The 16,077-nt window shown below is 41.2% G+C and overlaps 1 long non-coding RNA gene across 1 annotated transcript in view; it reads left to right on the forward strand.

Moving 5' to 3' along the window:
* LOC147112552 (uncharacterized) overlaps nt 1-15,402 on the forward strand; it is a 31,926-nt gene extending 16,524 nt beyond the window's left edge. Inside the window, exon 3 of the long non-coding RNA XR_015079513.1 lies at nt 15,321-15,402. This is a non-coding gene — a long non-coding RNA (uncharacterized LOC147112552). The remainder of the gene's footprint in view (nt 1-15,320) is intronic.
* The last annotated feature ends 675 nt before the right edge of the window (nt 15,403-16,077 follow it).

The raw sequence follows: 16,077 nt of genomic DNA on the forward strand, positions 1-16,077 counted from the left end.
AAAAGGCCTTGGCAGCCTGTTAGCGCCCCCCCCCCCCGGCCAACGGGAGGCGCAAAGGAGGGGAATTTCTCCCCCTTTCAATTTAACTTTAGTATTTAGTGGATTTTATATCTTAAATAAATAGTGTCCAAGACAGTAATACTGAAATTAATAACATTTTTTGTCTATAAGAAATCACATAATAAACTATGAATAATCTGGTGATCATCATATCTGTTATTTTGGCATATCTGGCTATATTTTATTTTGCTCCAACATGACTCAAAATAACATCCACAATCCCACTAAAATACATCTCCATAATATTACCAGAAAGCTCAAAAACCCTTCCTGGAATACAAGCACTACACTTAAACATTGCAGGAGGAAAAAAGGTGGCCTGACTGTGAATTGAATAATCCAGAAATGCCGTTTGTCTTTAATTATTGTCTTGCACCAAAAACTCACTTTAATCCTTTCTCCATAACACACTTCTCCCGAGCCAAGCTGAGTTACTCAGTTAAGCCTGAGGGAGTGGATGATACATTGGGCTAAAACATTAGCCTAGATTTTTCCCTTGTTCATCAGCCCATCCATCTGGGCAAGTGTTGAAAAATACACTACCACTGATTTTCCTGTTACTGACCAATCCAATTTTAATTATACAAACGCACTAAAAATGATAGGAAAAGAGCAGTTGATCCATCATTCATGTCCCATCCTGACATGGAACAATCTACACAACCGTCTACTCCAACTCCACCCTCACCTCCACAGTCACACAACAAGAAAACAGAAATAATATCTTAGCCCAATTGAGAAAATTCTGACCCCCAAAGGCAATCAAACAAGCTCCAGGAGACCACAGTGACGGATATCACTCGTTCAAGTTAACACACCTACCCTCTATAACTCAGGATATCTTCCGTTCACAGGAACTTGTCCAGCTCCCTTTGTGTAGTGTCCGTGTGTAGATAAAGACACTGAAGACAGGAGTTGGTTCATAGGTATTTACTAAGCAAGTCTGGGGGGGGTTTCTAAAGGATATACACAATACACAGGCTTATATAGCCCAAGTGGCAATTACCGGCATTACGCACACCTGGGGCTCTTAAAGGCACATACACCACAATTCCTCCCCTTCTAGCTAACTAGTACATCATATTTTAAGTAATTATTAATTACATGTTATATGCAAAATAATATACATTGCTGTATTAATTAATTATAAGTTAGTCTCTCAGGAGGCTTCCTGACTCGGTCCGGATAACGCCTCGGGGGTGTAGTAGTTTCTGGTGGTGTAGTAGGTTCTTCTGGCAAGGCTGATTCGGCTTGAAGGCCAGTGTCGGGTTCATCGGGCTCCAGTATCACCGGATCGGAGGTAGATATGGGTATCTCTACTTCATCGTTAGATGTATAGAGTGGTGGTGTAGGTTGTCCCTTTTCGGATGACTTGATGATTTGGTCAGCATGGCGCCTTATTATGCTGTCTCCGATGTCCACGGTATACATCAGTGGTCCTAATCGTGTGCAGATAGTTCCAGGCTGCCATTTCTCGGTACGGTAGTCCCGGGCCAAAACCGGTTGGCCTATCTGGAAGGCCCTAGTTGACCTTTCATTCATGCCCTGAAACTGCCGGTTCTCCACGTCCCTTCGGATGTTGGGCTTGACCAAATCCAGCCGGCATCTTAGGTTTCTATTGTAGAACATCATGGCGGGAGTTTGGTTAGTAACCATATGCGTTGCATTCCTATATGCAAATAAGAAGTTATCCACCTTGTGCTGAAGTTTTATGTCTTCATTACCCATGGCCTTGATGGCCTTCTTGAAGGTCTGGACAAACCTTTCAGCCAATCCATTGGTGGCGGGATGGTATGGGGCGGACGTGTAGTGCTTTACCCCATTGTTCTTTAAGAACTTTCTGAATTCTTCGGACACAAATTGCGGTCCATTATCAGAACATATCTGCTCCGGCACCCCATTCCTGGCAAATATGGTCCTTAATACTGTGATGGTTTTTTCCGTGGTGGTGGAGGACATCTTTATTACCTCCGGCCACTTGGAGTGTGCATCAACTGCGATTAAGAACATTGAGTCCATAAATGGACCAGCAAAGTCGATGTGCACCCTTTGCCAGGGAGATGAGGGCCACTCCCATGGATGTAGAGGGGCCTGTGGCGGAGCATTTTGGACCTTCTGGCATCCTAGGCAGCTCTTGGTCATGTCTTCGATGTCTCCATCGATACCTGGCCACCATACAAACGCCCTAGCTAGGTTCTTCATTTTCACTCCACCCAGATGCCCCTTGTGAAGCTCCTTTAGCACTTTATCCTGGAGTTTGGGTGGAATCACCACTCTGGATCCACACATCAAGGTTCCTCGGCACACTGACAGCTGTTCTCTTCTTTGCGAGAATGCTGGCAACAGTGGTTCGCCATGTGCTGGCCATCCCTTCACTGTTAAATCGTAGACCCGTGAGAGAGTAGGGTCATTTCTTGTCTCCCTTTCAATGGCAGAATTTGTCACCGGTAGACATTCCACTATGGTAGAGTGGAATATCTCTACTGGGTCTACTGTAGGTGCCTCTTCTATCGTTGGCAACGGTAGGCGTGATAAACCGTCAGCATTCCCATGCTGTTTTGACCCTTTGTATTCAATGTTGTATTGGTGTGCCCCTAGAAAAAGGGACCACCTCTGTAGTCTTTGTGCCGTCATAATGGGGACACCTTTTTTAGGGTTGAATATGGAGATGAGGGGTTGATGGTCAGTCAGCAAGGTAAATTTTTGTCCGTGTAGGTAATGGTTGAATTTCTTCACTCCCCATACCAGGCTGAGTGCTTCCCTGTCTATCTGGGCATAGTTACGCTCAGCTGAGTTGAATGAGCGTGACGCAAAAGCTATCGGCCGTTCCGAGCCATCAGGGAATCTATGGGACAATACCGCTCCTATGCCGTAAGGGGATGCATCGCACGTCAGTCTGATTGGTAGTGATGGGTTGTAATGAGCCAAAATTTTCTCGGATGTGATTAAGTCTTTACATTTATGGAAGGCACGTTTACAGTCTTCGTTCCATTTCCAAATCACTCCTGTCTGTAGAAGATCATTAAGAGGATGTAGAATAGTTGATAAGTTCGGTAAAAATTTATGATAGTAATTTATTAATCCCAGGAATGACCTTAATTGTGAAACATTTTCAGGTGCTGGGGCTTTTATAACTGCTTCAATTTTTTCAGGTGACTTATGCAACCCTTCCTTATTAATTATGTGGCCACAATATGATATCTGATTTTGGAAAAATTCGCACTTGGGGCGATTTGCTCGTAGGCCCCGTTCTTTCAGCCTAGTGAGCACCTGCTCCAAATTGGCAAGGTGCTCGTTGTCGTTTCCTCCTGTTATAAGGATGTCGTCTAGGTAGCATTGAGTCCCCAGAATCCCTTGCAGGACTTGCTCCATAGCTCTTTGCCAGATAGCTGGAGCTGATGCTATTCCAAAAACCAGTCGATTGTACTGGTACAGGCCTTTGTGTGTGTTTATTGTGAGATACTTTTTAGAGGTCTCCTCAACCTCCATCTGTAGATATGCCTGTGCCAAGTCAATTTTTGTGAAACGTTTCCCTCCGGATAGTGAGGCGAAAATATCTTCTATCCTCGGAAGAGGATACTGTACCGTGTAAAGGACCGGGTTTACAGTCACCTTAAAGTCCCCACAGATGCGAATTTTTTTCTGTTCCTCAGAGTTATTTTTCAATGTTTTTTTCATGACTGGAACGATGGGTGTTGCCCATTCGCTCCAATCTATTTTGGATAATACGCCTGCCTTTTCCAAATTCTTCAGCTCTGCCTCGACTGCCGGACGTATTGCATATGGCACCGGTCTTGCCTTAAAAATTTTTGGAATTGCTGTATCTTCCACTTTTATTGAGGCGGTGATGCCTTTCAAGGTTCCTAGTTTCTCTTGAAACACTTCTTTGGCGTTGGCCAAGATGTCTTTTAATCGTTCAGGTATGATGTCATCATTGTTTTTTTCCTTACTGGTCACCGTCAGTGCCTGAATGGAGTGCCAGTCTAAACGTATCTCCCTTATCCATTCACGTCCCAACAACGGTGGACCACCATCTTGTAGAATGTATAAATACAACTTTTGTATTTCTTTGCCGTTGTATACCACAGGCACCCTTATTTTTCCTTTGGGGTAGACTTTCTGCCCCGTATATGTTTTTAAGATAATGGATGTGTCTTTTAGAGGTGTATGCGAAAATAGCCTCTCGTAATCTCGTCGATTTATTACGGTTAGAGCTGATCCTGTATCTAGCTCCATTTTAACTGGGGACCCTGCTATTGTGAGGGTAACCCAAATGGTTTGGTAATCCTCTTTGGCAAGTACATTATGTAATTTGAGACAGCTTAGTCTCTTGTTTCTGGAGTCGCTATCGCTATTCTGGTCTTCAGAGCTATTGTCCGTCATCATTTGTACCTTCCTGTACTTTTCTTTATTGATTTTTTGTTTTCTGTCAGTGGATTTATTTTGTCCAGATTGGCATACCCATGCAATGTGTCCAATCTTACCACATTGCCTGCATGCTTTGCCCTTGAACCAGCAGTCCCTCTGGTTATGGGTGGATCTGCCGCAGCGATAACATCTTCCGAACTCCTGTGTCATTTTATGATTGCCGAAGTCTTGTGTCTCTTGTTGTATCTCTGCAGTTCCTTTTGCTGCTGCTTCGTATGATACAGCCATACTGAAAGCTTTGTCCAATGTTAAATCTTTTTCAGAAAGCAGTCTTTTTTGTGTTCCTTCACTTAAGAGACCGCAAACAAATTTGTCTCGAAGATTATCCGATAGTCCTGCTCCGAATTGGCAGTACTTTGATAGCTTTCTTAATTCGTTTCGGTAATCAGCGTTACTTTCATTCTTGTGTTGATTTCTCTTGAAGAACTTGAATTGTTCCGCTATCAGCAGCGGTGTTGGGTTTAAATGCTCCTGCAGGGTATCAACAATTTCTTTAAAAGTCTTGTCCTTTGGTTTGGCTGGAGTGATTAAATTTCGTAACAGCCCATATGTCTTCGCGCCCATTAAGTTCAGAAGTACTGAAGCTTTTTTTTCATCTGTTATTCCATTTGCAGTGCAATAAACCTCTACTCTTTCCACGTATGTGGTCCAATCTTCTATTTTGCCATCAAAAGCCTCAATATTACCAGATTTAGGCATTTCAGAAAAGATATGGCGCTTCACGCGTTTTTTTTTTTTCTCTCTATAGCAACGATATGGCGCTTCCCGCGCTTTCCCGCCACTGCTACCGATAACAACGCTGTTTTACTGTGGTTTCCGTTTATTCACTGTTGGAGACTCGTTCCCGACGGAGGTCTAAACGCTGACCTGCTTGCCGCGCCGGCCGTCTCTCGAGTGCACCCTCCCAGTCCGTTATTGCTTGCCTCCGATTTTGCTGCCTGTCTCAGCTGTAGAGCCCGCCGCTGGAGCTCCAGCCTGACGCCCAGGAAGGATTAGCGCAGTACCTGTCACCAGCTTGGCCAGCTGGTGAAACCACAGTTTCTCTTACTTCCCTGAGTCTTCTGGACGCTGGAGGAATCGATGTCCTTGAGGTGCTGCCGAATTGCAGGTAAGTCCGTTTCCACTTCGTCGCCACTGTAGTGTCCGTGTGTAGATAAAGACACTGAAGACAGGAGTTGGTTCATAGGTATTTACTAAGCAAGTCTGGGGGGGGTTTCTAAAGGATATACACAATACACAGGCTTATATAGCCCAAGTGGCAATTACCAGCATTACGCACACCTGGGGCTCTTAAAGGCACATACACCATAATTGCTCTTAAAGGCACATACACCACACTTTGCCTCAGCTCATCCGCTGCTGAAACCCTCATCCATGCCTTTGTTACCTCTAGACTTGACTATTCCAACGCACTCCTGGCTGGTCTCCCACATTATACCCAACGTAAACTTGAGGTCATCCAAAGCTCGGCTGCCCGTGCCCTAACTCGCACCAAGTCCCATTCGCCCATCTCCCCAGTACTCGCTGACCTACATTGGCTCCCGGTAGGCAGCGCCTCGATTTCAAAATTCTTATCCTTGTTTTCAAATCCCTCCATGGCCTTGCCCCTTTCTATCTCTGTAATCTCCTTTAGCCCCACAACCCCCCGAGATATCTGTGCTCCTCTAATTCTGCCCTCTTGAGCATCCCTGATTATAATCGCTCAACCTTTGGTGGCCGTGCCTTCTGTTGCCTAGGCTCTAAGCTCTGGAATTCCCTGCCTAAACCTCTCCGACTCACTACCTCTCTTTCCTCCTTTAAGACGCTCCTTAAAACCTACCTCTTTGACCAAGCTTTTGGTCACCTGCCCTAATTTATCCTTATGTGGCTCGGTGTCAAATGTTTTTGTCTTACAATACTCCTGTGCAGCGCCTTGGGACGTTTTACTACATTACAGGTGCTACATAAATACAAGTTGTTGTTGTTGTTGCATGTACTGGCAAATTATGGCAGAGTTCAATGACTCTCTGTGAAAGGAAGTACTTCCTGGCACCTAATCTAACCCCAAATTTCACACCTTGTACTCACAGAGCTGCTACCATTAATAACTACCCTCAGTCTACGCAAATGCAACCAATTGTCCATCTAAGCTGAGATTTGCCTGCCCATCCCATGACACAACCTTACATCACAGCCACTGGTGCAGCACTTTATCAAAGGCTTTTTGAAAATCTATATGCACAATATTAACTGGGCTTCCATCATCCACCAACTTAAAAAAAAAACAATCAAGTTGTTGAGCTAGAACTCGCTTTCCCAGGAGCAATGCTGTGATTCTCTAATAGCCCGCGCTCTCACCAGTACTGCTGTCACTGCGCCACTGGCAAGGTCAAAAAATGCCCTTACTGCTGATAGGATTGGGAGGAAGAAAATCTGCGAACTCAGACCTGACTTCAGAGCCTGGTTAAAGAGCTATCTCTGCGACAGGCTGCATCTACAAAGAGTTTCTTACCCCTTCCGCTGACGTTTCAACTCAACAATTTCTGTTAGATTTTCGAGGTTGCTGAGTTAAAAGTTTTTTCCTTCTGTTTATTACCTACAACTATAGCATATATTTGTTGCAAGATTTTCATTCCATCATATAAACTCACTAAATCCCAAACTACTGATTATATTTTCAAATGTGCTTTACAGTTAAAATGAATGAAACTGTTAACAAAGAATATTAACGAGAAATAAATGAGTCTGGAGCACGTGGAAAGGTAACAAGTATAACAATTGTGCAGCTAATATTTCCTGTCTGTGGGCATTCAAGTAAACCAACCATCAATTGCAGGGGAGCTTGAGGTTTAACTCATCTTCTTGATGCAACTGTAGGAAGTGGACCTGAGAACTGGCTGCTGGCCAGTACTGGATCCAGTAACCTAACTGTAAAGAATAATCTTCTACAGGACAGCAACCTCTCAGCATCTAGCAACCGTTTAGACATGTGACATTTAGTGTGTCTGGTTATGTTCCACTGGGACCAATAAAATATAAGAAAATATGAAACAAATAAGGTCATTCAGTGCATCAAACCCACTTCCTTCCACAAACCATATACAATCCATCCTTACAGAATCATAGAATGGTTACAGCACAAAAGGAGGCCATTCGGCCTGTCGAGCCCGTGCCGGCTTTCTGCAAGAGCACTTCAGCTAGTCCCACTCCCCCGCCCTTTCCCCATAGCCTGCAATTTTGTTTTCCTTCAGGTACTTATCCAATTCCCTCTCAGGCAGTACATTCCAGGTCCTAACCACTTGCTGCATAAAAAAGTCTTTCCTCATGTCGTCTTTGGTTCTTCTGCCAATCACCTTAAATCTGTGTCCTCGGGTTCTTGACCCTTCGTCAATGGGAACAGTTTCCCTCCGTCTAATCTATCTTGGACTCCATGAGGTAGAAATTGGTTTAGGCCCATTTTGGGGCCTGAAATAGGTGAGCATGCCAGAAACTAGAGGCCCGAGGCTCATCCCAACGTCATCCTAGGGCCTCTGCAACATATTTCCAGCGAGCTGCACGAGGAGGCAGCTCATTGGTTTGGCCCAGCAGCCCACGGGTAAGTCTTGGGAGGTTGGGAGGTGGGGAGGAGAATGAGAGTAAGGCTGACATAGGCTAACCAAAAGGATAAACTTGCTAACCAATTTTTGGCATAGGACCTGAAACCTGAAGTGTTAGACCGCCTATTAACATATTCAAAAGGCCTAACGCCTGTTTTAGGCAGCTGCCTTGGACGCCTGAATTTTGCCAGACTCAATATGGCGTTGGATGTATTTCAGGTGTGCCTGGGGCATGTAAGACAGCACCCAGAAACTGGTGCTTTGTGCCCCTGTTCTGCACCCAATAAAAGGGTCAGCAGCATCCAATTTCTATCCCTACCTCACTAATCAAATTTCTTGACAGAAACTTCTGTATAAACTGATGCCCAAATATAATCAAAGAAAACTTCCGAATATTCATCCATTTTCACCTCTCAACTATTCAATTCTGGCCTGCTGCCCATCTTAGACAACATTCCCACCAAACCCCAGCAGCAGAGAGCTGTCATATTCTATAGAATATTTGATCATAACCAATGCCAACATCATATGTCATGCTGTTTTTGTAAAAGGAAGTTAATGAACTCAGACCGAACTGATTTTGCCATTGCCGGATCACATCAATATTCATGTCGATTGTGAACAATTGAGCTTGTATAGTTTTTCTCTCTACGTACACTTTAGGGGCCACATTTCAGTTTGTACAATGCTACCAGCCAACACCATAGTTCAGTTTTGCAGCACTGGTTTATAAGTGAAAAGTGGGTCTCAACCAGCATGTAGAACTGCAACACCATGCCACACTCCATTGTATACAGTGACCCCGGCAGCAATATCACTGGACCACATCTATTCTTTCTACATGTCAGTCTGCTGGTGGCTGTGGAGCATCTGTTCAGTCCAAGATTATTCTTCACAGGTAGGAGTTGGTTTTAAAAAGGGGAGTCCATTGGTGACCGGTAAGGGGAGAAGTGCTATACATCAGTAGTCCTTCATCTGTAGGAATATTTTCCATTAAATTAATTCAAAATACAAGCAATAATTAACATCTACTTTTTAGCAGTTACAAAATTCAGTATGTGTCACTAAACACACTGAACACAGGGAAATCAATATCTGACTGGCTTTAATTATTAACAATGAGCTGCTAATTAAGAATGCAGCTAGAATTCAATAAATAATAAATAAATAGAAATAAAAACCCTATATCATCTAAAACAGTGGGTCAGGTAAAAGTACCATAAGGTGTATGCGACTAAACAATTTCTAATAAAGAAATAAGAATGAATGGGGAAAATGAGCAAATAAAGACAAAATGAAATTATGTGACTGGCATTTTTAATATCTAATCATGTATTAAGAAAATAGCATGCAGAAAATTTCAATTTCAATAATGAATCATAAACAGAAATGGTAGGATTTCGGCATATGCTGAAGTTATACAGAGGAAAGTGATTTTGGCAATGTTTAATTGTATTTCATGGATGATTATGACTGTAAGATTGTGTGTGTCACTGCTGCCCTTGAAATGGAGGATGGTGGCAGTGTGAATGAATGATCTAAGCATTCTTTTCAGAGTCTCAGGTTCTCGCCATCTCATGCAACATTCAACAGGTGCCCTCTCGCAGCAGCACAGTCTCCTGCTTCTGTCCCAATTAAAGGTTTTTTTTGTCACTTTTTCCATTTGTTGCTTTCCCTTTCTTTTTGAGTGCCATCAATATCACCACCAAGATGGGTTTGCAAAATAATAAGAGGAGCAATATATTCTGAGGAATTTTTATTTTTTTATTTTTGCTCTTTCCAATGTGGGGAATTTTGACGGGTGAAAGAAATTCAAACTGAAGGAACAAGAGTTTTATACGGTATGTAACACTCGTACATTTCGGAAAGTAGACACCAGTGTCTAAAATTACTTTAAAATATATATCTTCCGGGTTGAAAGCTTTAATGTAAAATTTGGCTATTTCACTGTTTTGAGGACTGTAGTAATATTTCAATACTCGAGGTGTAAAATCTAACAAAAGAGCACATATGTAGAGTTTACTCAACAAAACTCAAGAATTAAGAATGTTTTGGTTGTGTACATGTCTTTATGACAATGAGATGCCACAGGAAAGAAAGGATATGTGTATTTCCAAAGTTGAAGAAATTGTCCTGTTGAGTAAATGCGCCTGATACACGCGTTGTTGAATACTGTTGTGTTTTATTTCAACAATGAACTACAATTTGTATTTGAGACAAATGGTTTAGATCTAATATTGATGTAAGAAAAACTTCAGAACTCATTAATATTCATATAACTATAATATAAGTGCAGTCAGCTCCACTTAGAATGCGAGCAAAATCGACGTTATGAGGAATTTGTTTTTCTGCTGTTCTAATTTAATCTGACACTGAGGGGTATATTGTTGTTAAGAAGAAATTGTTTTTAAGTGAACAGCTTTTAATTAGGATAATCTATCTATTTATACATTGTGAGATTAACTTGATATATTCCGACACTACAACGACTTCGAATGTAAATTATGAGTGAGAATTTTGATGTTTTTATACAAGCATGAAAAAATGCTAGTTAAATAAAACAATTAATGTATAAGTTGCTTAACAATGATAAAACTAATGAATAGTGGACGGCTAACTTCATCACTAGAAAAAGTGAATCTTCTAGCTGTGAGAAATGTAGTAATACAGAAAACATCAACTAGTTCCTTCAAAGTAATTGTCTAAACCCTACCAGTACTATTGTTTTACAACCATTTTATTAAATTCTGGTTTACAGAAAACGTAATATTCTATTACCTGAGAAAATAGAAACTTTCTATTCACTTGGTGTTTGCAGTTAGTAGTGGAGGGGGCGCGATTCATATCAAAGTAAGGGAACTCAAAAATATAAATGATCAGCGAAAAAGTTAAGTTATAAGAAGCAGCACCAGTTTTTTTTTAAGAATATATTACAACTCCCATGATTCTGAGATATGTATTTTACACCAGAGGTCCAAACAAAAAAGGTTTTCTAACTGGCAATTCTTTTTTGATGAATTTAACTTCAAAGTTGTACTTCTGCCATTTAATATTTTGGAATACTGTTTCATATGTCTTTGATCCATAATGCACTGCATAGACAAGTTACAAAGATACTTTAAAAAACAAACAAATTCTTGAAACTGAGATGGCGACAGAAGCGAGATTCTGAAAAGGTCTCTGTCACTGGCCACGGTTGTGTTTATTTTGCAGATGTTTCCTATGGTGGCTTTATTTACCCATTTCTTAAATATCATTAACAAAAATATTAAGGATATTTTTGATATTTATTAAGAATAAATTATTACACTATTAGAAGGAAATTAAAAAACATTAAAAAACATTTGCCAAAGTTAAGTTTGAAACAATTGGAATGTGTTGTGGCTAGTATCTAATAGAGAATGCTGGCCTGTACTCAGGGGATCAGCTCCAAGTCTAATGGGTTGATATTAACCATCCACACCTGACAAGAATGGGGCATACTGGGGTTTAAAATAGAGGCAGCGTCCTGCCTTCTCGCTTGACGCCACACTAACGTCGGCTGGTACTTTAACTCCCAGGTTTAAGGAGACCCTTCGTGAGGCCCTTGTCACAGGCAGTCGAGGGCCTCATTAAAATGAAAAGTTGGGGTTTGATGATGTCAATCAGACCCTGACGCTATTTTAACTTTGTGTCGCGAGCTTGATCCCCTGTGCCGGCCTCATCAGAGAAACCCGGCGTGACAGAGCAGCAGCCCAGAAGAGGACCAAAAAGGTAAGTTATTTTTTTTAAAAAGGTTTCCTTGTGGGGCCCGGAGGAGCACTCCCGCGAGGGACCCGAGCTTCCCTACCCTGACTACGATTGCCTACCACCCCCCACCATTTACCTGACTACCAGGGACTGTTCTTGCAGGTCCCCGGTTACAGTCTCCTGCCCAGCTCCCACCAGAGGGCCTGACGACATTGATACCAGGTTCAGGTCGGACTTGGCATATTTAAATGAGGCCCGGGAGTTAAAATGGCCCGGGCCTCACATCAACGAGCCAGGGTGAGCTTGGCGCTCGCTCCACCGGACCCATGCTTGCCCCTCACCTCCAGTTAAAACCGGGGCTCAAGATTCAATTGCCGTCAATTATCTAAATAGTTCTTGCTGGTATTCAGTTGGGAGTTGGTCTTCCAGATTGTAGACTTTGTGGATGTGGCCCACTCCATGTTTGAGGAAAGGAGAATGGGCAGAGGGATTGTAATGTATGTTTTAATGTATGTAATGCCCTGATATCAAATGGGGTGGACCAGTTGTAAGCCCAAACAAGTCAGTGTCCAGCTGTCCCATTTCTTTGGCTAATGGTGGACAACTTGGAGGACAGAAGAAGGCTGAGAGTGAAAACGTGAAGCAGACAAGGTATTTAAAATAGCTATATTGGAACTATTTAACCCTTTGAGCAACAAACAATTGCAACCAAAAATAAGATTGTTTAGAATGAAAACTGGATTGTTGCTAATAACACTACAAATGTTTATAGTTATTTTCTACTTTAAAATTAGCATTGGAAATTTCCAGAAAACATTGTGTCAATGTTATCAACTGGAAGGTGTGTGCATGTTGAAAGCTGTTGTTATTTAATATGATAAAGCATTTGGCTTTATTTTGGTTATGGAGTCAAATGTTCCAAAATTCACAACATCACCGTCTAAAGCCAATTCTGATATTCATTGATGGCAGCTTTCCCCACAATATACCAGCTGCTTGCCTTTCAACCACCAACAAAAATAGAAATGTTGTATACCTTAAAATAAATATCTAAGATTTGGATGAAAGGGAAGGCAGTAATTTGAAAAGCTGAAGACAGTTCCCAATCATCCAGATTAATGCAAAGGAAAATAAACACATTTCCACCCCTCTAGTCCACTAGGGGGTCATACACATGCCACCATCAATGGACTACCAGAGAACATTTATGTGTACACGCCTCAGTTAGACTGCTGAGGATAAAGCATGGACACCCAAAATTAAAACTAGAGATCAAGTATGTAGGGAATTACATATACAGTAAACTCTCGTTTAAACGGCACCTAATCAACTCGAATTCTTTAATAACCGGCAAAATAGATAGCCGGTAATCTTGCCAAATCCATCCATTTTTCGTTTTTCTGAGTCCGAGTTTCCCGCGGTGGCCGAGTTAGTCACTGGTTTTTATTTTTTTGTGTTAAAAATTGCCTACCTCTCTGTTATCCGGAATTTTTAATCAACCGGCACCATCCCAGTCCCATCGGTGCCGGATACGAAAGAGTTTACTGTTGTATTATAATTCCCCAAAATGTAATTGTGTTGCTAAAACTGCAGTTACAGATTCCTAATCACCAGGGCAGGCCCTTCTGAACCCAAAATGCTTGAAACTTATAGCTTTACAAGTAAACCCAAAATAACCAAATTCAGAACATTTCAGATCTTGAATTCTCCTGACAGTAACAGCAATATTATATCCAAGACTAATTTTTAGGAAACCAACTGATGTAGTGAATTAGAAGTCTCACTCCCTCTGGTCCAACAATCTTAAATTTGTTTAAGATCTCAAATTAAGTTATTTCAGACAACCCTAAACTTGCCCAAGTCCACAGCTCCAATCTGCCCTTATTTTTCAGGAAACTTGCAATCTTCAACTTGAACATTTGCAACTTTGTAGCCTTCAAGATAGGCCATTTATTCATTCATTAAATTTATCTGTCCTTTTTTTTTTAACTGTATTCTCAAAATAAATTTTAAAATTGCCTTTTCCTAATTGACTTCTTGTGCCAGGTAGCCACCTGACTTGAAGCCCATCAAGGCAAATGACTTCCAGTTCCCATCCCAATTACCATCGTTTTTCTCTATCTTCTTTCTGTCAGGTATTACACAATCCTAATGTTAAGTTAATTGAAGACATATTTCTCAGGTTACCTTCAAACATAATATCACAAGTTAAAATTTCAAGTGAATTCATATTTCTACAATATCACTTTAAAGGATACCATGCAATTCTATTTGTCCCATGGCATACATACAAATAAATATATACTTGATGCTCTCACTGAATAAAATGTATATGGCTGTAAATTGCAAACCCTGTTATCCATCCTTCACTTTTAAGAAGACACATAATAAAAAAGTAAACACATGGGGGTTGAGTTCCTGCTTTGGGTGCAATTGCCGATTCTAACGCAAGTTGCGCCCAAAATTGCACCCGTTTTGAAAAGTGTTTTTTCTTCCCCGAGTTTCCGCTCAAACTCTTTTGCATATCACCAAATGCAAAATCTGCCCTGAACCAGCACGGTGGCATAGTGGTTAGCACTGTTGCCTCACAGCGCCAGGGACCCGGGTTCGAATCCGGCCCCGGGCAACTGTCTGTGTGGAGTTTGCACATTCTCCCCGTGTTTGCGTGGGTTTTCTCCGGGTGCTCCGGTTTCCTCCCACAGTCCAAATATGTGCGGGTTAGGTTGATTGGGTATGATAAATTGACCCTTAGTGTTAGGGGGATTAAATACGTGGGGTTACGGGGATAGGGTGGGATATGTGTTGGTGTAGGGGTTACAGAGATCGGGTGGGATATGTGTTGGTGCAGGCTCGATGGGCCGAAATGGCCTCTATCTGCACGGTGGGGTTTCTGTGAAATGGGCAGCGTTTTAAAATGTAATTTTTTAAAGAAATATTTTGCTTTAAAAAAATTCCTTCATATATTTAAAAGTGGTAATATGGTGAAGTTTGATTAAAACAGCTGAAAATAGGTTTATCACAAAAAATAAGCATTTTTAATTACAGTGTCATCTCTGAGTAACCCGATTTTAAAATACTGAAATTCACTTTTAAAAGATATAAAAAAACTATTTTCTAGCTATATTGGGATATATTAGTCAGCTTCTTAGTAAATTAAAACAAAAATCACATTTAAAGCTTTTAATATGTACCTTTTAGTGTCCTCGCGCCCAAAAGAACCAGCTTAATTTTTAAAGCCGCCCTGAAGGCCTGCAAATGAGTGTAATTAGCAGAAACTCCCAATGGCGATAAATTCGCCCTGGGGGCATGGCAAATTTTGTGGGCGGGGCCTACTTCCAGCATGGTGTTTTTAAAACTGGCGCAAAATATCGCGGAATCCCGAGTTGCGCTGAACACAAATTGCACGTAAAATTCCGCCGGAGAAACCAACACCATCGTGCGGAAACTCCAGGCCATGATGAACACATCCAAGCCGTACAATCCTGTTGAATGTGAACATAATTGACATAATAACCACTTATTTTACAGAACAAGTGGTAAGGGAGTTTTCTCAGGAATGAAGCTGGGAAAGACACGTCATTCTAAAGATGATCACAAGAAGGGTCATGGAGGTAAGGTCAATGCAAAAGTTAATTCCTTTTTCACACCGAAGTAGTAAAATTCCATCAGACAATTCAATCCAGACTTTATTGCTTTAATAAAAGAGCTGAGCTCTGAAGGAATGCACTGCAGTAAATTGTTTGCAAACCAATAACATACCGATCAAAATAGTGACTCATAAGACAGAAATATAAAACAAAACGTGAAAATATAAAGTCAAAAGTAATCACTGTGAACCTTATATATATACGACTATGTGAACCTGTTTGTTCAAGGATTTTTTTTAGCCTAGCTATTATAATGTCCATAAGTACTGAACAATTTCTAGAAAACATACTTTATTGATGCATGTAGAATAGTATAAAGTCCATTGTACTGCTTTATATTTATTAGTGAAGAATAAATTAAAGTAACCTTGCAGTGAGCACATTAAAAAAAAAGTTTTAGTGAAGACATTATCTAGCACCAACTGTCCATGTCAGTCAGCATACATAGATCCCAAAGCAAATTAGTCTGCCAGGAACTGGTCAAAGTTAGCCTTAAGACTATATACGAACATAGGAATTGCTCGACAAAAAAATAAATTTAGTTTGCTTTCTACCATCCTGGTAGTCGTAAGATACAATGATAATAGGGTTGTTGACTAATCAAAGTAATCAATCTCCATCAATTAGTCTACAACAGA

This window comes from Somniosus microcephalus, chromosome 9, assembly GCF_052327205.1.
Source record: "Somniosus microcephalus isolate GS21.2 chromosome 9, FLI_Smic_1.0, whole genome shotgun sequence".
NCBI classification, from domain to species: Eukaryota; Metazoa; Chordata; class Chondrichthyes; order Squaliformes; family Somniosidae; genus Somniosus; species Somniosus microcephalus.